The sequence below is a fragment of the Prionailurus viverrinus genome, chromosome B2, assembly GCF_022837055.1.
Source record: "Prionailurus viverrinus isolate Anna chromosome B2, UM_Priviv_1.0, whole genome shotgun sequence".
Classification (NCBI taxonomy): Eukaryota; Metazoa; Chordata; class Mammalia; order Carnivora; family Felidae; genus Prionailurus; species Prionailurus viverrinus.
The window spans coordinates 97,067,079-97,093,847 of NC_062565.1; the positions used below are offsets into that span (position 1 = coordinate 97,067,079).

General features: G+C 37.1%; 1 protein-coding gene and 1 long non-coding RNA gene across 3 annotated transcripts in view; one reads left to right on the plus strand and one right to left on the minus strand.

Moving 5' to 3' along the window:
- The window catches only part of PDSS2 (decaprenyl diphosphate synthase subunit 2), a 261,793-nt gene that overhangs the window by 160,714 nt on the left and 74,310 nt on the right, over window positions 1-26,769 (minus strand). The gene's annotated exons all lie outside the window — the stretch shown is intronic.
- Window positions 492-6,044, plus strand: LOC125165760 (uncharacterized). Its single transcript, XR_007152211.1, has 3 exons — window positions 492-557; window positions 955-1,022; window positions 5,508-6,044. It is a non-coding gene; the product is annotated as an uncharacterized LOC125165760 (long non-coding RNA).

Consider the following 26,769-nt stretch of genomic DNA (forward strand, 5'->3'; position numbering starts at 1 on the left):
AAGGAACAAAGTGTTCCCACAAACAAATGAGTCTCTACAGATACCCAGAAAGAAGTATGAACATGTATGCACAGTGGAGGCAAAGAACTATAACAGAGCAGTGTATAGGAACGAGGGCCAGTAGTTGCCCCTTCCGTTGGCTTTCATGGTACTTACTACAAACCTCTAGTTTTGCACTAAAAACACTGATAAAAGTGATAGAGATGACACAGACAAACAACAACAACTACAACATGCTATAATGCCAGGCCCGTGCTGTTTTCTGTGCATATGCTCTAATTCTCACAAAATCCATGCAAGGTGACTGGTAACACCTCTTCACAGATGAGGAAAATTAGAAAAAAAGGCTGAGAAAAGTGAAATAATTACTAGTCACACTAGTCAATTAGTCATGGAAGCGCCAAGATCTAGATGTAATTTGGAGCTCAGAGCCTAGGCTCACTAATGCTTTATGACCTAGCTATTTAATTATTTGCTCACAGGTACTACCTCACAAACCTATGAGAACCTTGAAGGGACTCAGGCTCATCATCTCTGGATGCCCTGCACCTAGCAGAGTAACTGACATAGAATAGGACTCCAAAAAATACAAGATGAGAGAATAAATAGCTTCAAGAAGTAGAACAGCAGATTCTCCATCTCACACATCCCACCCAAACAGCCCCATTACTATTCCCGACTTTCCTCATCTCCCCTGCTCTCCATTTGCTACATTCAGGCATTCAGCTCCACGTATTGAGTCCCTCTTCCTAAATCAGAGTATATTCTTTAAGAGTGATAGCCACACAGGAGAAAAGCCCCCACATATTCTAAAAAACACGCTGAGATTTTAATGCGACACTGAAAAGTTACTGTATTGGAGAATTATACCACATTGAAGGACTTACCCCTTAAGTTTTAAATAGAGAGAAATCAATATATTGGAGTGTTTATGTGTTTTGTTTCCTCATTTAGGAGAAGTGACTGAATTCACTGCTGCATCAGTGCCCATGAGAGAAGGCTGTCCTCACTTTGAACAGAAGGTAGGGATTAGTTCCAGATGGAGAGCTGAGGTAGGACGGCAGAATTGGGGCACAGGAGAAAACTTTTGAGATGTATGCTCACGAGTTCAGAATTCTCACTTATGCCATGATCCAAATCACAATCTTTTGGTACATTTACAGTCAAATATTAAGGAAACAATTTACTACCTACAAAGAAGGGACCAGCACCCTTGGGTCAGCTCAAAGCACCTCAAAATAAGGGAAAGATCAGCACTGCTCAGACCTCCACGAGAATAACTCCCTTCAATGCTAACTCCTAGAGGTATAGAGTTTTACTATTTTATTATCCCACTCTTAATATACCCAATTCCAGTAAGTCGATCCAAAAAATGTAAGCATCAAAGATAAATGTCAAATCTAACATACATGAAGTAGGTTGATTGAAAAGATTCCTAATAAGTCTTTAGGACTGTGACTGCAATCCCTAGTTAAAAATTTTTTAAGTTTATTTATACACAGATGACTGAAACAAAAGGATCAACTACAATGTGCGCAGTTTTTGCCAAAGAATCACAGAAATACTCTGATCTTTCCAATTTTTTTTAATGCTGATTACAACCTGCTAAATTGATTTTGTGATCCATTAATGAGTTGCAACCTGCAGTGTTTTGAAAAATAGCGTTTTAAGTCATGTAAAGTATGTGACATATAAAGTCAAAAGAACTGGAAATAAAATGTAAAATTAAGTAGAAATAGAAATATCACTGTTTAAAAACAAAAAAATCCGTCCATATACAAGAGCAAATTTAGTGTTACAAGAAAGCATTACAATTTTTTTAATGACATGGAAAAATACTTAAAATGTTAAATGAAGACAGAATATAAAACTGTATATATAATATCTCAACTATGTTTCAATATATGCACATACATATGCATATAAACAAGGCCAAGGACAAAAACTGGAAAAAAATATGGCAAAATTAATCTTTTAAATCTGGGTATCATTATATAGGTGTTCAATATACAGAGTAGCCTTGTATTTTTCTGTATGTTATAATAGTTTGTTTAAAAAATGAAAAGAAACAAGATATGAAGCAAATACCCCTAAATGGTAACAAGTGTTAATCAATGGATTTTTAGGTTAAGGGTGATCTATTTCCTAAAATGCATAAGAGCACAGATCTCTTTTTAAGTGTGGAGAAAAAAGTACTATATTTTAAGAATAACAGAATTTTAGGAAGGCAGATGACTTACTACATTATAGTTGTGTTTCTCATTTCAAGAAAAAAATTTAACCCACATTTAACGAACCCCAGAGTCCAATGTTGGGTGCCTTGTGGGTTCTCCTATTTCACCTTTAATTTCTCTAAGATTTAGACACAAGGCCAATGTTTAAATGGTATCAAAGAAGTGCTGTTAAAAAAAAAATATATATATATATATGTATATATATATATATATAATTAGCAATTCAATGACAGTAATATTACTCAGTTGTAAAAGAAAAAAATTAATACTCATGAAAATTGTTTTAAAGCACTATAATTTGAGGGAGACTAAAAATAGTCCACATGTCACAGATTTTTATGTAAAATTAGCAGAAGAACTGGAGGTTAATTTCCATTGACAAAATGACCCAAATTGTATTATTCCTGCCATATCTATCCTGAGACTAAACTGCCCTAGACTTGAAACAACTTTAGGGCCTGAGGTGACCAGCCCTTAGAATCTGGGAGCTGTAGCAGTCACTGACATGGCTCGAGGGCCACATGCACATCCCACCCGAATTAAATCCCTGAGGGACATCGGGGCCAAGGAACTGGCTTACCAAAGTCCTCCCAAAGCTGCAATTAGGTTTGATGGGCATGTGGCAGAAGTCAGGCGCTGGAAAAAAAGGAAGCAAGAGAGAAGAGAAAGTAGAATGGGGGTAGGGCACAGGGATTGTTGAGCAAGGGTAGAAATCAAGCCAGGAGCTTTTCAGAAATGATTACTGAACACCAGTAGTTTAATGATACGTGACTGAAATAAAAGAGAAGTATAAAATAATGCCATAATTGATCAAGTTTGCAATAAGATATAGGCTGGCCACCTTGGAATTAAACATACCACCAGAAAAACAACAACAACGCACAAAGACTTTCCCACTCAGATGATAATTGGAGATTTATTTTAAAATACCAATGTAGAAAAATAGGGACATTTTAAAAAATAATATTTTGATCACACTGAAAGCTCTGTTAAAATGATCTCATACAATAATTTTTACATACAGACCCCCTTTTGTTCACATTTTTAAACAGCGATTTAGGGTGGAAGCAAAGGAGTAGAAAAATCAAGTGCTGGAATACAGGCATCATTACACTACACAGACACAGGAGACTCACACTACCACTCAAGCAGTGACACTGGCTAAGAGCTAGCACTGTGAATTACACCTCCTACTACCACCATCCGTCTGCGCAGGGAATAAATCAACCAAACATGAATGAGTGTTCCCTTAATGCTCAGTGCTTTTCTCAACTTGCAGTCCTGATTAATCTTCCATAATTTTCTATGGTTTTACTCGGTTAGCACATAAGCACATTTTTTATCAGAAAAGAATCTCTTTAGTAAAAAGAACATCTTAACGTAATACTCAATTTGTTTAGTACTTGGTGCATCAGTCCTATTAGCTAATGAAGGTGGTTCAAGTGTGCAAAATTTAGAATATATGTATTAAAATAAGTTGGAAAAGAGAAAAAGGTAAAAGGTCATTCAGTTGGCTTTTACATAACATTAAGAAGTGAAGCCAAAAGTAAAGATACAATAGCAGATGGTTGAAGCCAGTAAAAATAAGCAAGTTGGGGGAAAAAATGATGAAACACTTTATAGAGAAACAGATAATACCTTAAGGGAAAATTGGGGTGGGGGCTGGGATGCAGCAAAGTACATCCTGGGTTTTGGCAAGAGAAATGAGTTTTTAAAAATTGAATAGAAAAACAACCAAGATCTAAAACCATATTGTTGCAACATGGTGGCTCAGAAATCAAGTGCAAAATTTTTAGGGACATCTCTTTTATTTTTCCAAAATCAACACTGAAATCAAGGTACAGGAATCCAAAATATGGGAATTAGAAGTGACAGGTGGTGGGACACAGACTGCTTGTATTCATCTTTCACATAATCTCCACCAGAGAAAAGATCTCATGATTGACTGCCTGTGTTGTTCAAAACTGTTAGCTCTCATAATCACAAATATTGCCATCCAATAACATTAAGACCTTATAAATATTTTAAAAAGCCACCTGGGGTGGTTGCCTGGGTGGGTCAGGTGGTCAAGCATCTGACTTCAGCTCAGGTAGTGATCTAACGGTGTGTGGTTTGAGCCCTGCATCAGCCTCTGTGCTGACAGCTCAGGGCCTGGAGCCTGCTTCAGATTCTGTGTCTCCCTCTCTTTCTACCCCTCCCCCACTCACGCTCTGTCTCTCTCTCTCTCTCTCTCTCTCAAAAATAAACATTAAAAAAGAAATTAAAAAAAAATAAAATAAAATAGGCACCCAGAACACCAGTCTGGCTCAGTTGGTGGAGTGTGCGACTTATCTTAGGGTCATGAGTTTGAACCCCAGGTTGGGGTTAGAGATTACTTTAAAAAACAATAATAAGCAAACAAATAAATAAAACAGCCACCAACAGAGGTAGTAAAAGGGAAAGGTTATTATGATAGTGGCATCTCCCAAACTATGTGTGCCGATTTTTTATAGCTTCATTCACATGGTATTAATTAATAGGATGGCACCTACTGAACGAAGAGAGGGAAGCTTGGAATAAATTACACAGATTATTCTAGCCAATTTAATCCTCAAGTAACAGTAACACTTGCTGTACTCTACCAGGTCACAAGGCTCTGAGAAGAAATCTCTCATTTACCAGACTGCCAGCAAGCTTCCTGGGGAGAGAGGGGGGTAGAGGATAGACTGATAGTCTCATCCACCCTGGTACAGCCCCAAGCCTTCAGAGGTGTTAGCTCATCTAACCTGACAACCATCCTGTGAGGTGGCAGTTTTCCTCTTTTTATTGATGAGGATACTGAGGCTCATAGTTTATTTTCTCTGGATCAATGATTACCACTGATAAACTACATAGTTGTATTCATTTATTTTAGTTATTGTCTCCCTTGAGTAGAATGTAAGCATGTTACAACATATTTACTTGTCTACAGTTGTGTCTCTAGTGCTTAGAATAGTGCCTGGCACACACAGACATTCAATAAATACTTACTTGAATGAATTAATAAGGTAATCTGCCCAAGATTATATAACCAAGAAGTGAGAGACCTGGGGCTCAATTCAGTTGTCTGCCTCCAAAGCCCATGTTCACTCAAACTAGAGAAATGATGATCACAGCAGCATTAAAATACAGAGAGCAAAGATGAATGGTGGCTTAGAATGAGGGCTTAGAAAGTACCTTATAGGTAAGAAGTATGGAAAAAATTTTAAAGTTAATTTCTCCTAAGTACCTTCTTGAAACTTCTCTTGATTATAGGTCTGGTGTATTGAGAGCTGGATGAGCAGCTGGGTGCAGCCTTCTCCTTATACTCAAGTTCAACAAGACTCACAGGCAGCACAGAGCCAGAGGATTTGCGGTCCATTAAACACAAGGCCACGGGAAGCCTTGAATAGTGCCCATTCACACAGAGGCTGAGCAAAGTTTGCACTGCAGTGAGAGTGCTGTCCAGGTTAGAAACCACAACTAAAAAACAACAACAAAAACCCTCACAGACTGAAGGAGTAGCCAGGGTCTACACCATACCCAAGGAATCTTATACCGAAATGAAGATCTGCATAGGCCCAGCTTGTGGCTTATGGGCCTGTGCCCTTTGGTGGCCTGGGACAGTCGATCCTCTGAAACAGTCCATAAAATTACAACTTTTAGGGAAGGAACAGATGACATTTTTCACCATTTTTGCTGAACACCTTGAATGCTTTCCTTGAAATCAGGCGGAATGTGAATTTCTCCATTGAAAGAGTTAATTGGATAATTTATATACATTCCAGTTTTATTTCTAGGAATATATTAAAATAAGACAGGAAATTTATGTTTAGAGATTTTTTGCTCCCATCCTAATAGCTGTATTTTGTCCTAATTCATACTAAAATAATTCATTAAAAAACATTTTAAAATATTTATTTATTTTTAATATGAAATTTATTGTCAAATTGGTTTCCATACAACACCCAGTGCTCATCCCAATAGGTGCCCTCCTCAATACCCATCACCCACCCCCCTCTCCCTCCCAGCCCCCATCAACCCTCAGTTTGTTCTCAGTTTTTAACAGTCTCTTATGCTTTGGCTGTCTCCCACTCTAACCTCTTTTTTTTTTCTTCCCCTCCCCAATGGGTTCCTGTTAAGTTTCTCAGGATCCACATAAGAGTGAAACCATATGGTATCTGTCTTTCTCTGTATGGCTTATTTCACTTAGCATCACACTCTCCAGTTCCATCCACGTTGCTACAAAAGGCCATATTTCATTTTTTTTCATTGCCACGTAGTATTCCATTGTGTATAAAAACCACAATTTCTTTATCCATTCACCAGTTGATGGACATTTAGGCTCTTTCCATAATTTGGCTATTTTTTATTTATTTTTGAGAGAGAGAGAGAGAGAGAGAGAGAGAGAGCGCGCGCATGCGCACGTGCACAAGTGGGGGAGGGGCAAAAAGAGAGGGAGACATAGAATCCAAAGCAGGCTTCCGGCTGTGAGCTGTCAGCACAGAGCCCGATGATGTGGGGCTCAAACTCAGAGACCACGAGTTCATGACCTGAACCAAAGTCGGACGCTGAACTGATTGAGCCAACCAGCTGCCCTAAAATAATTCACTTTTAAAAGGTAAAGGATAGCACTATAGCTCTAAAGTACCATGAAAAAAAAAAAAAAATGCTGTGGTCATGATTAGGCTTTGCTTCATAAGGATGCCAGTTCTCCCCCAAAGTTTTCCTTCCGGAAGAGTTTGGGGCATAAGCTAAGAATGACAGCCTTTAATTTCACAAGAAATAAGAAAAAACTAATGAGAAAAGTCATAGATTCTCATCTCCCCACAAATAAGGCAGTGGAGCCTATGGACAACCATGACTTTTTGGGGACAAGAGCACGGGCAAGGGGAGTGGGAGGAGAGGGTGCAAGCGACCAGTTTTACAGTACCTACCTACTCTTCATGAAGTAGGTACTATACACTTCCCTCCATTTTACAGGTGAGAAAGCTGAGACCTTGTCCAAGGTCAAAAGTAAGTGGAGAGTCAGAATTCAAAGTTGGGCCTATTTGACTCCAAAGCTGCTCCCATAATTACTGGTTATTTGTTGAAGTTCTTTGGTTCCCAGGGACCAATAACGTGGAGGCAAGGATATGATTCCAAAGTGGAAGGACAGAGGGAACTTAGGTGTAAAACAAACAAGCTCGGCTTTGTTTCCAGTTGGTGCAGAGCTGAAGAGCCTTTAAACAATCATTGGAATATAAAACCAAATTAAAATAGCTATTGTTAGTACTTTTTAAACCCTATAACTACTCAAAAAAATTAGCATCTACATTTCTTCCAATGTACAGCCTTGTAGCACAATGTTTACTTCACATTTCTAAACTGAAATGTTTCCACCAAGATAAAGGTCACTTTAGCACCACAAACAATAAATAGTCCAAGATTCTAACACTGCTTATTGATACACTAGAAACTCAATCTTGTCCACTCGATCCCAGAAATAAACCCAAATGCACGCAATACTCTTATTAGCACTTTATATGCATTCACTCACTTGAACCTCACACAATGTTGTATGGTGCCATTTTCTATTCTGACTTTACAGATGAGGAAACTGAGACAAAGAAGTAATAAGTTAAGTGGTAGAGTCATGATTCTAACCCAGGCATTAGGATTCCAGGGCCTACATCTTTCCTCACCCTCCCTGCCCCCATTTAAAAACAATATCAAATTTTTAAAAATTTTTTGTTTAATGTTTATTTATTTTTGAGACAGAGAGAAACAGAGCATGAGAGGGGGAGGGGCAGAGAGAGAGGGAGACACAGAATCGGAAGCAGGCTCCAGGCTCTGAGCGGTCAGCACAATTTTAAAATGCTGCTAAGAAATGTATTTTTTTTTTAATTTTTTTTTTCAACGTTTATTTATTTTTGGGACAGAGAGAGACAGAGCATGAACGGGGGTGGGGCAGAGAGAGAGGGAGACACAGAATCGGAAACAGGCTCCAGGCTCTGAGCCATCAGCCCAGAGCCTGACGCGGGGCTCGAACTCACGGACCGCGAGATCGTGACCTGGCTGAAGTCGGACACTTAACCGACTGCGCCACCCAGGCGCCCCAGGAAATGTATTTTTATGAAAGCAAACCTACATAAGAAAATGCAGCAAAAACGTCATTTTTTTCCCTGCAAACATGCAGAAAAAGTCATGTTTCAAAAAAAGCAGAAAATTAACCTTAACTATTAGGTTAGTATTGCTATTATGAGTTTATCTTTATTGAACTTAAGGATGTGCCATGGTTATCTTTTAATTTTTCAATATCACAGAAAAGATTCATGGAGCTTAAGTGTACTAAATATTCCTAAATAAGTCAATAGTAGGAAAAGCAAACAGAATAACCTTGGTTTGGCACTTAATAGTTGTATACATTGAAATAATAAGGATTTCCTTCCATTTTTTCCCCCTCCCATTTTTAATATATAAAACTCAGTAGAAGGCTCTAAAATTCTATTATTAAAAATTATCTTTTGGGACACCTGGGTGGCTCAGCCAGTAATTGTCAGGCTCTGCTGACAGTGTGGAGCCTGCTTGGGATTCTCCTCTCTCCCCCTCTCTCTGCCTCTTCCCTACTCGCTCTCTCAAAATAAATACTTAAAAAAATTCTCTTTTATAAATATGTAATTTTCGTGTAACTTACATTAATCACCCCATTTGTTTCAGTTTACCACAAAATAGTTCCTATATTTATTATAACAGAGTATTTTTTAATAGCCACACTTTTAAAGTCAAAACTAGTCTGTTTAAAGCCAAGTCCTTCCCTGCTGTAATTTTTCTCATATTAGCTAATATGACAGCAATAACTAAACATGGCTAGCCATTGTAATTATATTACAACTGCCTTTCCTCCCCGGATACCGTGTTATTATGTTACCTCTTCAGACTCCTTTTAACTGTTACATCAATAAAGTTTTTCTGAAGAAGCAAAGCCTTTACTTATAAAAAGAGGGGTGGCACCTCTCAATAGGACAGCATTAACATTTTGTCCCCAGTTTCTGAAAATGCCAGAGATTCTCAAATTAAGAGTCCCTCAATTTAATTTATGAAATCTTGAGGTAAAATAACAGCCTGGAAATAATAAATGAATTTTACAGAGAAATGACTTAGAAAATCAGTGGAAATTTTAAAATGTACTTCTCTATTCTTTTTCTCAGGAAAAAAGCTTATGATTTTAAAAGGTTGGAGATTTTAAGCAAACACTCAGTGGTTTTGGAAATGTAGTTTCCATGGCAACCAACATGGTCTTCTTTATATAGCATAAACAGATGGTAAAGAGTGGTCATGTTTGTTTCTTTGCCAGTATATCAATAAAACGGTTTTAATACTGTACTGAATACACTTAAACTATTTAATAAATTTAATGTACCAGCCACAAGATCTAGTAATTTAGACAGACAAATATAATTAACTAGTATCTGAGGTTTTTTTCTTTTTAATAAACACATGAAGATCTTGAACAGTGAAGTCACTATACTATACTCCACAGTCAACAGTCTTCCTTGGCAAGACTCTGTACAAATGTTTTCGCAGCACTTGCCATGCAGGGCCTATCACCACAAATATGACTCTCATGAGGAGAAAATAATGGACTGAAATAATAAAAGTGGAACCCTGTCTGTAAATATATTCCTTGGCCACCTTTTCTTAAAGAACAAATGAAAAATTAAGAAGCGCAAAGAGTTTCTTTACAATAAACAATAGGCTGTAAAGCAAAGGGCAATACTATTATTTAAAAATTAGAATCCATTCTATGTACACAGCAGTGGCTTTCAGAAGTGCAGGTGCTCTGAATTCCACAGGTTTAAACTGCGGTAACTTGCTAGGTACTATTTGCTAAAGAAGTAAAATAAGCCAAGAAACTATAAATGTGATTAGTCTGGCAGCAAAGTTTGAAGAGCCAATTCCTGCATGTATGATCAACACACATCTGAAGCAGTAACCCTGTATCTGGAAGGCAGTCAGTCAGAAGAGGCTGTTCCTAAGCCGGTGGCTCAGCAGGGGCACTGGCAACTGGCAACCTTTCTTAATAGGCCCAGCTTTGAGGCACTGACATATTTGCCAAGCTAGGCAAGGAATGCTTACCTTAAAAAAAAAAAAATGGGGAGCATATTTACTATTTTTAATTACATAAACAGCCATCTGATTACACTTATAAAACGGCATTCGGTAAATGGTACCTGTCCTATGGTCTCCCTCGCACGCATCTATCCTTAAATTTGCTGACTTTCATCGTTTATAAATTCTTCCTATGCTCCTCACGTCAAAGTAAGTTCATCGGAAGTGAGGTACTTCATTTTGCAGAACAATCCATGATAAGAATACAGAAAAAGGGTATGCATATTTATGAAAGGAGTAAATTTGGATGATGTAAAGTATGTCATGGTTTAAATGAGAAACAAACAAAAAATTTCATTTAAAACATTTTAAGAGTAGAAGAGACCGTCCTAGATTTATATTTGACTCACTGGGAAGAAGATTTTTAATTATGTGTCTTGGATGAGCTACAGTGAACTCCACAGTCTACTAAAATTGCTGCCATGACACAATTTGGGGGAATTATTTAAACCTGGAGAAACTAGGAAAGCACCTCCTTTCTCACAAGAGGCTGGAGAGTCTCCAACAAGGTACTAAACTCATTCACCCAAAAAACCTACATGCCTACCTACAGTGAGTGATCATTACCTGAGTGATCATGTAACCAGAAGCCCTTTTCAGGGGGTTTTCAGTGTAATGAAACTACCTAGCAACCGGCAGCCCCCAGCTTAGCTCAACTTCTAAGAGTGATTCTCAACCCTGGCAATAAAACGGAATCAATTAAAGAGCTTTAAATATAATGATACCAACATCCTAGGCATATTCCAAGTTAGGCAAAATCACATACCCCTCAATGTGTCAACTATACTTCAATTAAAAAAAATTAAAGAAACAAAAAAACCCAAAAACCATTCTCCTCAGGTGTGATTTTAAAGTCCACCAGAGAGACTGTGATTCAGGTTTCTCTTTACCCCTGATGAGAAAGAGATCTCAAATCACCACTTTTCATCTTTTCAGGACACACAATTCAGTGTTAAGATTGCTTTTCCATTGCAGAGAGGCACAAGACTGTTGTCCTGAATTATACGGTATAGTTAATTTTACTATAAAGGAGTTCAACAAAATAAATATAAGACTGAGGTGTAAAAAAACTTCCCCTGTGAATTCTTCCAAATAGGAAGGTTTACCTCTTGAAGATTAACATAATCAGCAAGACCCCTGAATAGCGAATTTTCACTCCTCTTAGTCTCTACCTTCAGCAGTCACAAAATAAATGCAGCAGTGTGATTATCACTTATTACTTCACAAATATGATATTCTCTTCTTCAAGAATGACCTCTAAACTATCACCAACCGTAGTGAAAACTCGGGTGTTTGGAGAAGGAAAATCTGCAGAGGTAAGAAGGACACTTTTTATCACCTTCTGGAGCACACAGATAAAAACAATTCTTAACAACCTGTATATACTGTCCCAAAGAGTAGATATGAACAACATGGATCAGAAATGTTACTTTGAACCACGTATTAGTAGCAGAATTCTACTATATAGAAGCTTGAAAATGTCTGGTAGATTGTGATAATAGTTCTTTATATACATGGTTTTCTCCACTCAAATTATTTGCAAGAAGACCAATGGCATTGTGCTTGATATGAAATAGCAAATACAAATAAAGTAATTATAAACTCTCCCAATTGTCAGCAATAGAGAATGGAGAGAAAAATATAGTTAAGTAATCTCAGAGGATAAAGCATGATGAAACTAGGACCTTGGAAATGATTGCTACATTTTTGTTTGTTTTCTTACATTTCCGCAGGCTATTAAAATTTCCACAAGTCATTTATTTTTTCCTTGAAAAACTTTATTTGGCTATTTGTGTGTCTGGTGCTATTAACTCATCATAATTTTATATCAAATCCTCATAACATTACATGATTGAGGTTTAATTCTAAAAAAATTTCAAAACACACAAAACAGGAAAAAATATCACTCTAATGCATTTGGGAAGAAACAACCTATTAAAGAGAATAATTGTGTCTGGCAGAATTCTAGAGATGACAGAAAACAAGAGGAAACAACATTTCTTAATGTTATTTAAATATGCACACAGGAGACAGGGAGATATGCTAGGACAGAGAATCAACAGGAACTCTAGTCTTCCTGCACATAAAATAGAGCTTCATTAACAATAAAGGAACAGGTGTCTTGGGACCCATTTATACAGGCTATTAACTATTATGAGCTGCTGGTATCCAAATTTATTTTAGTACCAGGCAACTGATTAAAAATAAATACAAATTTAAATTCCATCTATTAGCATGTGAAAGCAATGCCTAGCTTTCCAGAGCTTAATTTAATACAAAGGTATTTTTCTATGGTCCTGATCACAAAGGATACTGAAATTCATATACAATATCTCCTAGGTCCCAAAACAAAGATTTTCATATTAAAACACATTTGAATGTGAAAAATTGACAAGTGGCCTTTGTCTTGATCTGACAAGACCAAATAAGCTTTGTTTCTTAAGAACTAAAATTTTTTATTTATTATTATTATTATTTTTTTTAATGTTTATTTAATTTTGAGAGAGAAAGAGACAGAGACAGAGCGCGAGACACAGAATCTGAGGCAGGCTCCGGGCTCTGAGCTGTCAGCGCAGAGCAGGACGTAGGGCCCGAACCCACGAACCGTGAGATCACAATCTGAGCCGAAGTTGCACTCTTAACCAACTGAACCACCTAGGTACCCTTACTAAGAATTAAATTTTTATTCAAACTTAAATAATTAAACAAACACATATATATCTTTTAAAACTGGGGGAGGGAACCAATACATTCCTGCTCTAAATTCAGAACATTTTACATTTATTTTGAAAAACATGAGTGGGAATGGTTATCTTCTGATAATCTTCCTGTCTCATCTATAAATGCTGATTAATAAATTAAACATTTGAACTTCTATGAGGAATCACCTGTACATCTTACTAAAAAATATTCAGAATGTTAGAGTTGACAGTGCAGCAGGGATAACCTAGTTCGATACATTATTTTACAGAATAAGAAAATAAAGTTCAGTGAGGCTAAGTAATTTGCCTAAGGTAAACGTAACAGCAATATGTCAACCACATAACTGTCCAAATACTATCATACTGTAAAATCAGTATGAGTATCTATCTTTCAAAGATGATGTGAAATTTCAATGTGCTAAGTGTTGTCGATGTTATTTCAAACTGTTACCTTTGCCTGTGTCTACTTTTTTAAAAAATCATTTGGTTTATTCATTCATATGTGTTCTGATAGTGATATTATTTGTGCTTATTCCAATAACTGATTATGCTATGCTTTTTGTGCCATACTCTATGAAGAATAAAAATGGCACAATATGATCTACATCCATAAGTATCCAGTAAAAGCCACTGTAGATAAAATGGTGAAGAATTTGAGAGATTGATGAGGAAGCCAAAGAGAGAATCATGCTGCTTTAAAATATGGTGATATTTTCAATGATAATAATTTGATAAGACCAGGGTTTCTCAATCTCAGCACCTCAAGCTGGATAATTCTTTTTTGTAAGGATTTGTGCACTGCAGGCTGTCTAGTAGCATTCCTAACCTCCACCCAACTGATGCCAGTAGCATCAACTGTAACAAACAAAAATGTCTCCGGACATTGCCAAATGTGTCTACAGGCTGCAAAATCATCTCTGAGAAATACTGGATAAGACAGACTAATATACATAATGATACATACTAAATATCACCTAGAGAGAAGCAAAGCAAATCTGGAGCTTTACTATGCTTTTAAAGATAGCTTTGGCTCTCAGGCATCAAGAATTAGGGTACAGAGTAGAGGAATGAAATCACAAATTCAGTACCAAGGTGTGGCTTAGGTTTTCGATTCTATGGTTTTCTGCCACTAACTGTCAAAAAGTCCAAAGACATATGAATCGGTTCATGTTCCTAATGAGAGATAGGCTGGCGTTCAGGAGCAAGCCATCCAGTCCAAGTGTAACATATCCAATGGCCTAGGAGGATTAAAACAATGTGGTTTTGTCCTCTGTATATGAATTCTGTGGCAAAAACAGTTATAAAACCAATCTCAAATATCACACTTCCCAAAGATATCAAAAATACTGAAGGTTTATCATACTAGAGATTTCTAAAATGTTAGGTTGAAAACCAAATAATTGAGATGGCAAACAAATGTCAGATCAATGTAATATAGCTGACCCTTGAACAACATAGGTATTAGGGATGCTGACTCCCTGCATCATTAAAAATCTATGTATAAGGAGGCCTGGCTGGCTCAGTCCAACTCTTGACTTGAACGTCCTAACTCTTGACTTTGGCTCAGGTCATGATCCCAGAGTCACGGGATTGAGCCCCATGTTGGGCTCCATGCTAAGCATGCAGCCTGCCTAAGATCTCTTTCTCTCCCTCTGCCTCTTGCCCCTGCTCTCTCTCAAAAAAAAAAAAAAAAAAAAAAAAAAAATCTATGTCTAAAAAAAGTCTATGTAAAACTCTGACTCCCCCAAAAGTTAATAGTCTACTGTTGCCTGGAAGCCTTACCAATAAATAGTCAATTTAACACATATTTTGTATATTATATGTATTATATACTGTATTCTTACAATAAAGTAAGCTAGAGAAAAGAAAATGTTAGTAAGAAAATCATAAGAGAAAGTACACTGACAGTACCGTATTGAAAAAAGTCCACTTATAAATGAATCTGAGCAGTTCAAACCTGTGCTGTTCAAGAGTCACCTGTATAGAAGGGGAAGAACTGACCTCCTCTGCCTCATGCATCTTCTCTTGCTCTCTTCTCTAGCTTTCACACCTACTACGTATGAAACTCTGAATAAGTGCTCAGTAATGGTAGCATCTCATTAAAAATCTGGGGCCTAGGGCAATGAAAGTAGAAGACCACCAAAAAAGATGGAAAGGAATGTTTGAGAATCAGTGACCAAATATAAGTTGGCTCAGGATCAATTTTACAAAGAATTAGGGCCACTGGAGGCATAGTCCACGAGACAGGCCTGCCTTTAGTGTCCCTCTGGTACAGTAAAGGCTCTGTACTGAAAACAAACAAAAAGTAGTCTGGGGGCACCTAGGTGGCTCAGTCAGTTAAGCGTCTGACTTACGTTTGAGTCATGATCTCATGGTTCTCAAGTTTGAGCCCCACATTGTGCTCTCTGCTGTCAGCATGGAGCCCACTTTGGATCCTCTGCACCTCCCACCCATTCATGTGCTCTCTCTCTCTCTAAAAAATAAATTAAAAAAAAAGTAGTCTGGACAATCGATGAATTTGGGAATCATGATCGTTAAGAGGACAGTGTTGCTCATTTTGGCTTTGCCTTCAATTGAAAAGTTACCAAATGGACTGAACTTATTGAAGGATGCAAGGCCACACAAAAGAGAAATAATCTGTCCCTGCCAGGAGGCTGGCAAGCTGCCAGACATGTGAGTGAGGCCATCTCAGTTCTTCCAGTCCAGTTGACCCACCCCACCAGCTGAATGGAGCCACATACGAAAACCTGGGTGATAAATTCACACATGCTACATAGCCATACACACACTTGGGAGAGCATACACGGGCTCTCTTGGCATGCAGGTGTTTGTGAGGTTGTGCCCTCATTCCACCTAGACTTTCCCAGAGGCTGTTTCTTTTGGCAGTTTGCTGCATTCAGAGGGCCCTATACCTCTCTTCTCCCATCTACATGACTGGGGACACCAAGTATGAAAGCAACTGGTGGTGGTGACGTGGCACCTGAGTTATGTGTGAGGGTTTTGGCCCCTTTAGGACTTCAGCCAAAGCTGCTGTCCACTGATGGCTATAGACTTGTTGTAATAATATACTGAATTAGGAAAAAAAAATGTTACATGAGGTTGGGGTTCCCTTTTCCAATCCCATTAAGACACATTTGGTGCCTTTGAAGGACAGCCCTCCCACAAAATAAATTTTCAGTGAACGTGAAAAAAAAAGAAAAGTTACCAAATGGTCTTCATTTCTCATACTCAACACACTTTTGTTTCCTCAACATTGTGAAAGAGAGAGTGGTCTGTGTTTTCACAAAGGGATGCCTACAGGCTGAAAAGTTCTGTTAATACTGTTTTGTTTTGACTCTATGTATAGTGATATCTCCAACATTATAAAATTGGACATAATCTGCTAAATCTGAATTTACATACTGGGCAGTATTTCCTTTAACAAAGTCTAATTGGAACAACATTTTATGGTACACGAACATTTAATTTCAAATGTTAGAGATAAAGAGAAATTGATTTAGATAGAAGACAACTTATTTTTAGTTGCAAAAACTGCAATGCCAAAGTATTTTGCATTTAATGCTATGATTTACATATATTACAATATTCATGATACACGATAAATACCCAAATCCTATATGAAAACCTTCACCATGAAAAAAATCAGAATTTAAAACAAAGCGATGCTTCACATTTTAAAGAATGTTCTCATTTAAAAAAATAAACATACAATTTGACAAATGATATTAAACCTTTTACTAATAAATTTAGATTCCTTTGATATTTCTTGAATAATTTTAAATACTGAAGATAAACACTGGGTGCTAATAAATTTCTAAATCTATAAAATAAATAAACTAGCACCCTGCATTGTAAGAACATTTTATGGCTATTTCACACAGGTACAGAATTAATTTAACAAAGGATTCTTGAGCTTTAACAGGCAACATGCTGCCACAAACTAAAGAGGAAAGGGCTCTGAACTAATTGATGATCTTTGATTCATTTCATTTTCAATCTGTGTTTCAAAGAAAACTTTTAGGGTTGATATTTTCTCCTTGACCCCACCAACATCTTTTCTCTAAAGTATTATTTCACTTGAGTAACAAATTACCCAAAAGCTAATGAATGAGACATTATTTATATATAGTACCAACATAAAACATAAGATCACTAGTGCTTTTTAAAAAAAATTTTTTAATGTTTTTATTTGAAAGAAAGAGAGAGAGAGAGAGGGAGAGGAAAGTAGGGGGGAGGGGCAAAGAGAGAGGAAGACACAGAATCTGAATCAGGCTCCAGGCTCTGAGCTGTCAGCACAGAGCCAGATGTGGGTCTCAAACCCGTGAGCCACAAGACCATGACCTGAGCCCAACCAACTGAGCCACACAGGCATCCCACTAGTGCTTTAAAATGTATAGAGACTTCTGACTATATTATGATGGAATGAGGTGGTTAACAAATCCTCCCTCAAAAAGCAACTATAAAGCTGAACAGTCAAAAGCAATAATTTTAGCACTCTGCAATTCAAAGGCATGCACTTCCTGAAAATTATGGGACTTCAGGGAGAAACAGTGAGAGTCCACCATGTCTTTGCCAGGGGCTGCTCCCACCTCCACCTCTGGCTTTGTCAGTGCAGTAGTTCACTCAGGGTAGGGCAGGCTGTAAAAACAGGAAGCTCTATCACCTCTGCCATAGAGGATTACCCGATTTGGAGCAACTGCAGTGGTGATGTCTGTGGCAAGCACCAAGCTAATGGACTAGCCTAGGATTTGACAGAGACTTCCAGCAGGTAAGAAGGCCAGAGGAGACCTGACCCCACTTTTTGGGAATTAACCAGAGGCTATGTGCACTACTGCAGAGACAGAGAAGGCCCATGTATCCCTGGCTAGTGGAGCCTGCAGGCATGTGCAGGTGAGACATGAGAAGGATCAACGGGACGTAAAAGCCAGGGCAGGATGAAGTTTGATTGTGCTTCCCAGCTCACACACAGATCCATCAAAAGAGATTAGAAGCCTTACTGGCTCAAGGTGTTTTAGTATAACTTCTGATTAAGCTTTGGCTGATCACTAAGCTATGTAGATACAGGGCAACCAACCCCTCAAAAGCCAGGTTTACAAATAAAGGGAAAAACTGAGTAGAGACAGCAGCAACTGCACACTGTGAGGAATACAGACTTCAAAGGGTTAGTCCACGCAAGTTATAAAACAAACAGCCAACATGACCAATAGAGCAGGGAAAATCATAAACTATAGTTGCTACAGTATATTATCTAAAATGTCCAGTATGCAACAGAAAGTTATGAGTCATGCAAGAAACAAGAAAATGTGATCTATAAAAAAGAAGTCAATGGAAACTGTCTCCAAATGTCTTTAGATCTTGTATTTAGCAAAGATTTCAAACAAGCTGTTATAATAAACACACTCAAAGAACTAAAGAAAGCATGTATAAAGAATTAAATGACTCTGACTACAGAATCTCAGTAAAAGTTTAGAACTTTTCTGGAGATAAAAGGTACAATAACTGCAATGAAAATTTCACTAGAGAGGCTCAACAGTAGATTTGAGATAGCAGTAAAGGAATCCATGAATTTGAAAACAGATCAGTAAAAATTATATAATCTGAAGAACACAGTAAAAAACCAAAGAAAAATAAACTGAGCCTCACAGACCTATGAGACAATATATGTGTACAAATATATGTGTAACATGAGCCCCAGAAGGTGAGAAAAAGCAATAGGGCAGGAAAAAAAAAAAAAAAAAAAAAAACACCTGAAGATATGCTGAGCAAAAACTTCCTAAATTTGATGAAAAACATTAACTTATAGCCAAGCTCCTCAATGAAACAACATGTAGGACAAAAACAAAACACCTAGACACATCACAGATAAACCATTAAAAGGCAAAGAAAAATACTAGAAATAGAGAAAATGACTCTTGTACAAAGAAACTACAATCAAATTAATGGTTGATTTCTCACCAGAAACAATGGAGGCCAGAAGGCAGTGGAATGATGTATGAAAAGTGCTGGAAGTAAAAAAGATTGACAATTAAAAGTTCTTTATCCCGTAAAACCATCTTTTAAAAATCAAGTGAAATAAAAACACTCTGAGATAAACAAAAAAGAAAATTTGTTATCAGGCTTGCCTTATAAAATACACTAAAGGAATCTAGTCCTTCAGACTGAATGGAAATGGTATCAGATAGTAATCTGAATCCACATTAAGAAACAAAGAGCATAGAAATAATGAATAAATCTGTATTTTTTTTCCATTTCTTCTCTTAAATTTTATAAAAGATGTAAGATTATATAAAGCAAAAATTATAATACTGTATTGATGGGTTTATAACATATACAGACATAAAATATATACACAATAACACAAGCAAAGGGAAAAAGGAGGTATATTGGAGCAAGTTTCTATATTTTGCTGGAATTAAAGTTAGCATTATTCTGAAGCAGTCTATGATAAATTAAGATGCATACTGTAATCCCTACAACAACCACCAAGAAAACAACTCAAAATCAGATAATTAAAAACACCAGAGATAAATTAAAATGGTACATTAAAATATACTTATTTAACATAAAGGAGTAAAGGAGGAACACAGGGACAAAAGTGACATGAGACTAATACAAAACAAATAGAAAAATGAGAGACTTAAAACCAACCAGATCAATAATTAGATCAGATATGAGTAGACTAAATAACCTACTCAGAAGGCAGGGATAGTCAGACTAGATTAAAAAGCAAGGTCCAACTGTACGCTGCATGCAAAAGACACACTTTAGATAGGAAGACACAAATAGGTTGCAAGTGGGGCGCCTGCGTGGATAGGTTGGTTAAGCGTCCGACTGTGTCTCAGGTCATGATCTCACAGCTCGTGAGTTCGAGTCCTGTGTCAGGCTCTGTGCTGACAGCCTGCTTTGGATTCTCTCTCTCTCTCTCTCTCTCTCTCTCTCTCTGCCTCTCCCCTGCTCATGCTCTGTCTCTCTTTCCCAAAAAATAAACAAACATTAAAAAAAAATACATAGGTTACTAGTAATCGAATAGAAAATGATAGGCCATGTACACAGTAACCATAAGACAGTGGAACTGCTATATTAGTATCACACAAAATAGACTTTAAGATAAGAAATGTTATTGGAGATGATGAAGGACATTTTATTTTTAAAATTTTTTTTTCAACGTTTATTTATTTTTGGGACAGAGAGAGACAGAGCATGAACGGGGGAGGGGCAGAGAGAGAGGGAGACACAGAATCGGAAACAGGCTCCAGGCTCTGAGCCGTCAGCCCAGAGCCTGACGCGGGGCTCGAACTCACGGACCGCGAGATCGTGACCTGGCTGAAGTCGGACGCTTAACCGACTGCGCCACCCAGGCGCCCCGATGAAGGGCATTTTATAACCACAAAAGCAACAGTGCATCACGAAGATATAACAATTATAAATGTATATACACCTAATAAAATGAAGGGAAAATGGAAAGCTGAAAGGGGAAACAGGCAATTCAGTAATATTTGAAATTCAGAGATTTCAATACTGCACTTTCAATAACTGATAGACCTACAAAGAAAACCAACAAGGATATAGACGATTTTAACAACACTACTAACAAACATGATATAATTGAGATTTATAGAGTACTCCACACAATGAGGGCAGAATTCAAAGCACACGTAGACATTTCTCCACATGTTGGACCATAAAACAAGTCTCAATAAATTTAAGAAGACTGAAATCATTAAAAGGGTGTTCTATGACCACAAGAGAGTTAAGTCAAAGATCTCAAATGGACAGGTATCTGGGAAAACCAACACATTTAGAAGTTAAACAATAGATTTCTAAATAGCTTGGGGTCGAAGATGAAATCATAAAGAAAACTTTAGAAATATTTTGAATGAATGAACATGAAAACACAATATATCAAAATTTATGGACTGTAACTAAAGAAGTGTTAGAGGGATATCTATAGCTTGTAATCAGGAAAAGGTCTCAAGTCAATAATCTAAGCTTCTACCTTCAGAAACTAAACAAGGAAAGGCAAACTAAACCCCAAGAAAGCAGGGGGGAAAAAAAAAATCAATGAAACCAAAAAGTGGCTATTTGAAAAGATCAATAAAATTCGCAAACCCTTATCTAAACTGATCAAGAAAGTAAGAGAAGACACAAATTGCCTAATTCAGGAATGAAGAGACCTCACTACTGACCCTGCAGGCATTAAAAGAACTATAAGGGGAATATTATGAACAACTATTGGGAACAACTTTATACCAATAAATTGAACAACTTAGAAAAAAATGGACAAACTCCTAGAAATAAATTTCCAAAACTGAATCATGAGGAAATAGAAAATATAAATAGACTTACAAGTAAATAAATTGAGTTATTATTTTTCTGACAAAGAAAATCCCAGGCCCAGCTGGCTTTGCTGGAAAAATCTAGCAAATGTTTAAAAAAGAAATACCAATCCTTCACAAACTCCCTCAAAAAAACTGAGGAAAGAAACTCCCCAATTCATTCTATGAGGCCAGCACTACTCTAACACCAAAGCCAGACAAAGACATCACAAGAAAACTACAGATTAATATCACTAATGAACATGAATAAAAATCTTCAACAAAATATTAGCAAACTTAATCCAGAAACTTATACATAAAAAGGCTCATACATGATGACCAAGAGGGATTTATTCCCAGGAATGGAAAGTTTAACATCCAAAAATCAAGCAATGTAATATATCATACTAATAGAATAAAGGACAAGGGGTGCCTGGGTGGCTCAGTTGGTGAAGCATCCGACTCCGGCTCAGGTCATGATCTCACGGTTCATGAGCTCAAGCCCTACATCAGGCTGTCAACACAGAGCCTGCCTGGGATCCTTTACACTCCACCTCCCACCCTTTGCATGCATGTGCCCCCCCCGCCCCCCAAAAGTAAATAAACATCAAAAAATAAAGGACAAAAAATAACCATTTCAATAGACACAGAAAAAGCATTTACCAAAATCTAACACCCTATTCATGCAAAAAAACTTTTAATACATGAGGAACTTAAGAGAACATCTTCCACCTAATAAAAGGCATCTATGAAGAACCTACAGCTAACATCATGAAACAATTAAAGACTGAATTCTTCCCATCTAAGAAGGAAAATAAGGTGAGAACGGCAGCTCTTGCGACTTCTTTTCAATGCTGCAAAGAAGTTTCCAGCCAGTGCGATCAAAAAGTAAAATAAAAAATTAAATTCAGGGGCACCTGGGTGGCTCAGTCGGTTGAGCGTCCGACTTCGGCTCAGGTCATGATCTCACAGCTCGTGAGTTAGAGCCCCGCGTTGGGCTCTGTGCTGACAGCTCGGAGCCTGAAGCCTGCTTTGGATTCTGTGTCTCCCTCTCTCTCTCTGCCCTTAACCCATTCGCATTCTATCTCTGTGTCTCTCAAAAATAAATAAACATTAAAAAAAAATTAAATTCAGACTGAAAAGGAAAAAGAGAAAAATGTTTTTATCTGAGGATGATTATCTATACAGAAAATCCTAAGGAATCTATAATAAAACTACTAGAATTAGCAAGGTCTCGGGATATATCAATATACAAAAATAAATAGTATTTTTCTACACTAGCAAAAAAATACAAAAATTAAAATTAAAAAACAATTCTATTCATAATAACATCAAGAAGAATACTAAAAAATAAACTTAACAAAAGAAGGGCAATATTTGACACTGAAAACTATAAAATTTTACTGAGAAAAATAAAAGACCTAAATAAACTGAGAATCATTCCATTTTTACAGATTGGAAACCTCAATTGTTAAGACACTAATTCTACCCAAATTGATATGTAGATACAACAAAATCCTCATCAAAGTTCCAGCAAACTTTTTATAGAAATTGGTAAGATGATTCTAAAATTCATATGGAAATGTAAAGTGCCTGGAATAGCCAAAATGACTCTGAAAACCAAGAACAAAGTTGGAGGACTTCTATTACCTGCACTTATGGATAAAACGACAATGATTAAGGCGGTGTAGTATTACCCTAAGGACAGGCATGCAGATCAATGGAACAGAGTTGAGAGTAAGAACTAAATCCTTATATTTATGGTCAATTATTTCTGACAAAAGTACCAAGACAATTCAATGGGGAAAGAGAGTCTCTTCAACCCATGGTGCTGGGGTAACTGAGTAGTCATACATATATATGACTCAAATAAAAACAGCTGTACTTTTTTCTTTCTAAGCTGGATACCTTTAATTTTCATTGCACTGACTAGAAACTTCAGTACAATGTTGAACAGGAGTGGCAAGAACTGGCATTTTTACTTTGTTCCCAATCTTAGGTGGAAGATGTGTGTAGGTACACATATATAAACTTAGACCCTTATCTTACCTCACACAATACACAAAAATCACAGAACTAAATATAAAGACAGAAATCAAAAATCACAGAACTAAATATATCTTTGTGACCGTGGGGCCAGAATTTGTAAACCACAGCATTACTGACATTTTGGGTCAAATAATTCTTTGTTGTGGGTGTTTGTCCTGTGTATTGTAAACGTTTAAGAGCATCCCTAGCTGACCTCTACCCACCAGGTACCAGGAGTACCCTCCACACACAATTGTGACAAACAGTCTCCAGACAGTACCAAATGTCCTCTGTGGGGTTAAATGTCTTTTAGTTGAGAGGTTCATACATGATGGGTTAGGCACTTTAGATACAACACCAAAAGCACAATCCTACAAAAGAATAAATTGAGATTCAACAAAATCAGGAAGTTCTCCTTGACAAACCCTAAAGTCAAGCTACAGACTGGGGAAAATGTTTGCAAATTATGTATCTGGTAAAGTACTAAGAAAACATGTAGAACTTTCACAACAAAACAGTGAGATGAACAATCCAATTAAAAAATAGGCAAGGGGAGCCTGGGTGGCTCAACTGGCTGAGCAGCTGAGTGTTGGACTTTGGCTCAGATCGTCATCTCGCAGTTCATGAGTTTGAGCCCTACATTGGTCTTGCTGTTGTCAGCCTGTCAGCACGGAGACCAGTTAGGATCCTCTGTCCCTCCCCCTTCTGCCCCTCCCCTGCTTGCATGCTCTCTCTCAAAAAACAAATAAAACATTAAAAAAAAATAGCCAAAAGACCTGAATAGGTACTTCCTCAAAGAAGATGTATGAATGGTTAATAAGCACACAAAAGAGTGCCTAACATCATTAGTCATTAGGGAAACACAAAGTACAACCACAATGAAATCCTGTACCTCTTAACACTGGTTTAAAGTCAGAAGCTAGTGGCCAGGTAGTTCTAAACTCCTTTCATCCCAGCAATTTCCCTCTCTCCATTCAACATTTGTCAACCTATTTGTGTCATCTGGTTAAGTCTGTCAGTTCCATTAAATTATAAACTAAACTGAAGGGAAAGATTATGTTTTATTCATCTTTACGTCTCTTCTGTATCTATTATAGTGCTCTACACACTGGCTTTAATAAATGTTTAAAAAACTTCAATGTATCTTTTGTATGGTTTCCTTATACCAAGATTTTTATACATTTGTTCTTAACAATTTACCTGTTGCTGGAGCAAAATGTCCTTTTCAATATCTATGCTTATCTTTTTCATTTGTGACATAGCTTTTCCAGAAACACATTAATAGAATGTTAAAACCCGAGGGTATCTCAGCTTAGAAAATATCTAATCCATTTTATTTCTAAGATACAAAGGCAGTTATGGAATACATATAGAGCAATGGGTTTTAAATCAAGCAATCTGAGCTTAATATCAGTTTGCCCATTTTACTACCTGGAGAGTTCAGCACAAATCACTGAATTACAATCTTCAATATCCTTATGAGTAAAATCAGGACGAAATCTACTCACATGGTTTTGTGAAGATTATAGGACATAGTCTGGAAGCAAGCTCCTTTCACCAGCTTTCATGAACCTGAGCGCCAGTGATTAAATTGACTTAACCAAGAGCTCTGATCTCCTTCAGTGTTCTTTCTACTTAATTAAATGGAGACTACCACAAAGTAAATCATTGCCAATCCATTCAGAGACTTCTCTTACACAAGAATAACAATATTTCATAAGTATGTGGTGCATCTTTGAGATAAAAAGAGTATGTGCTTATGACATTAAAAAACAATCAAATATCTCAGATCCAGCTTTTAAATGTTCTTTAGGCATTCAATTTGTTTTTAGGTTCAACTATCTCTTTAAGTAGATCAAGTGAATGTCATGGTACTGATTATTAATACATCACAATGTGTTTAAAGGTGTTTTTTTAAAGGTTTTATTTTTAAGTAATCTCTACACTCAACACGGGGCTTGAACTCATAACCCTGAGATTAAGAGTCACATGCTCCACCAACTGAGCCAGCCAGGTGTCAATCCATTCAGAGACTTCTCTTACACAAGAATAGCCATATTTCATCAGCATGCCAGGTGCCTCTGAAGGTGTTTATCTTTTGTTTTCACACCAGATAAATGTACAGTATATACACACACACACATGCATGCACGCACACACACACACACACACACACACACACACAACACTAAGGGATACATGACAACAGGATTAATATCTATGGGATTATTCATAATTGAAAATTTGGAAAAAAGGTCAAATGAAAAGGAAATGGTTAGATTCAACTAGACAGAATGTTAGTCATTAAAAAAATGAACAAGACTACAGTAATATGGAAGATGGGCATATTTAGCCTAATGAAGAGTCAAATACAATTGCTGAATAAATTTGAAAGGAAAAATATTGGTAGGCTGCCCTGAAATATATATACATATATATGCATATGTGTAATACTATAATGATGGGGTTATAGGGAAATTTTTTTTCTTTCAGTGCTCATATGATAAATTCATCTCATGCATTTATTTTGGCCCATGATAAAGCTGACAACATTTTTTATAAGTTTGTTTGTTTATTTATTTATTTATTTATTTTTGAGGACAGAGAGAGAGTGTTAGTGGGGGAGAGGGAGACAGCGAGGGAGACAGAATCAGAAGCAGGCTCCAGGCTCTGAGCTGACAGCACAGAGCCTGACATGGGGCTCAAACTCACAGACAGTGAGATCATGACCTGAGCCGAAGCCAGAGGCTTAACCGACTGAGCCACCCAGGTGCCCCCTACACAACTTATTTAGTTATTTTAAAGAACTTAGTTCCTTCAGGCACCTGGGTGGCTCAGTCGGTTAAGCATCTGACTCTTGATTTCTGCTCAGGTCATGGTCTCACAGTCATGAGATCAAGCCTCACGTCAGGCTCCAGAGCTGGGCATGGAGCCTGCTTGAAATTCTTTTTATTCCTCTCCCTCTACCCTTTCTCTGCATGTGTGAGCACAAGCATACTCTCTCTCAAAAACAAAACAAAACAAAACAAAAACACAAAAAATAAAAAAAATAAAGGACTTAGTGTTGCTAACAAGCAATTTTAAAAATACAGACAAAATCCCATAAGACCTTCAACAATGAGAAACTGTTTTCTCAACTCTGAAAAATAAACCACAGCTTTGAACTTCTGAGTTGCAGAACTGCTAAAGAAGTGACTGATGAAGAAACAAGAGAGACTTTTGAGAACATCACTTAATATCCCACAGTTACAGTTAGCTCTGGACTGTGCTCAAGAGTTGTGGCAGGTCTGCTAAAACTTTACAGAATCAACATCCTGAGGTCCAGATATTTTTAGTACAAAT